This window comes from Neofelis nebulosa, chromosome 1 (assembly GCF_028018385.1).
Source record: "Neofelis nebulosa isolate mNeoNeb1 chromosome 1, mNeoNeb1.pri, whole genome shotgun sequence".
In the NCBI taxonomy this organism is placed as follows: Eukaryota; Metazoa; Chordata; class Mammalia; order Carnivora; family Felidae; genus Neofelis; species Neofelis nebulosa.
In genome coordinates, this window is record NC_080782.1 from 127,418,412 (window position 1) to 127,420,536 (window position 2,125).

Sequence of the window (2,125 nt, forward strand, 5' to 3'; positions counted from 1 at the left end):
AAATGGAGGCAAACCATAAAAGACTCTCAAATACAGAAAACAAACAGGATCGCTGGAGATGAGATGGGTGGGGGTTGGACTAAATGGGTGATGGACATTAAGGAGGGCATTTATTGGGATGAGCACTGGGTGTGGTATGTAAGTGATAAATCAATGGGGTCTACTCCTGAAACCAATACTACACTCTATGTTAACTATCTTGAATTTAAATAAATAATGTACACTAAAAAAAAAATCATCTGTTATTCAGATGATATTTAAATTTCTTCAAATGTTTCCAAAATGCTTTTTATTGTTTTTGTTTTTTACTTCCTGATCCAAAATCCATTCAAGGATCACAAACTTCTCTGTGTTGTTCTTGCCTCTTTAGTTTTTCTGAAACTAGACAAGTCTGCCATGTTTTGTGTGTTAAGTGTTTTTTATGACCCTGCCATTTGTAAAGACCAGTTACCCTTTAGAATAAACCAGATTCTATATATGCCAGTTATTTTCCTCATTAGATTCAGGTTTCACTGTAGCTGCAGAACACACAATCTTTTTAAGTATACATGCAGCATTTGCCAACATAGATCATATGTGGGGCCATAAAGCAGGTCTCAAAAATGTGAAAGGATAAAAGTCTTACTGGAGAAAAGCAATGCAAGATGGCGGCATAGGAGGACGCTGGGCTCACCACGTCCTGATGATCACTTAGATTCAACCCACATCTGCCTAATTAAGGCAGAAAACTAGCAGAAGGACTCTCTGGAGCCAAATATAGACAAGAGGCCCAGGAAAGAGGGTAGGAAGGGCAGAGAGGCATTGCGTGCTACATGGACTGGCAGGAGGGAGCCAGGGCAGTGGAGGGGCAGCCCACCTGGCAACTCGGAATCCCCGAGTCTGGCTTGCAAAAGCAGAGGGGCCGGACGGAGTGTGTTCTGACAGCCAGCGGGACTTAGTATCTGGAATGTTATAAGTCAACAGCTCTGCTCAGAGAGCGGGAGGAAGAGTTGTTGAGCCCCGGAGGAAAGAGCTCAGCTCAGCAGTGAAAAAAGGTGCTGGGAAGTGCCATCTCCCTTGCCCATCCCCCAGCTAAGATCCCAAAGAGAACCAGTTCCCATCACAGAACTTGCTTGCACTGCGCAAACACCCAACACTGTGCTTCTGTGGATCCATCTCTCCCACGGGTAGGCCTCCCTCCTGGTGCTGCAGGGCCCCTCCCACAGCAGACCACGGAAGGCAAAGCGAGCTGAGCCTGCCCCTCCTGTCCCTGTGCACCTTGCGGATCCATGCTGGCTAATATGCCAGATCCCATAGGAGCAGCACCACAAGCCTGGCAGTGTGCAAGTAGCCCAGACAGGGGCCACACCACTCCACAGTGAGTCCTGCCCCTGGGAGAGGGGAAGATAAGGTACACATCAGTCTGACTGTGGCCCCAGCATTGGGCTGGGGGCAGACATCCAGTCTGACTGTGGCCCCGTCCACCAACACAAGTTTCTCCAGACAGCACATGGGAAGTGCCCTGCAGTTCTGCACCACTCCAGAGACTATCCAAAATGAAGAAACTGAAGAATTCTCCTCAAAAGAAACTCCAGGAAGTAGTGACAGCTAATGAACTGATCAAAAACAATTTAAGCAATATAACAGAAAATGAATTTAAAATAATAGTCATAAAGTTAATCACTGGGCTTGAAAAAAGTATAGAGGACAGCAGAGAATCTATTGCTACAGAGATCAAGGGACTAAGGAACAGCCAGGAGGAGATAAAAAATGCTATTAATGCGCTGCAAAATAAAATGGAGGCAACCACAGCTCGGACTGAAGAGGCAGAGGAGAGAATAGGTGAATTAGAAGATAAAATTATGGAAAAAGAGGAAGCTGAGAAAAAGAGAGACAAAAGAATCCAGGAGCATGAGGGGAGAATTAAAGAATTAAGTGATGCGATGAAATACAATAATATACATATAATAGGGATTCCAATAGGGATGATTGAAGAAATCATCACTGAGAACTTCCCTGATCTGGGGAAGGAAAAAGGCATTGAAATCCAAGAGGCACAGAGAACTCCCTTCAGACGTAACTTGAATCGATCTTCTGCACGACATATCATAGTGAAACTGGCAAAATACAAGGATAAAGAGAAAAT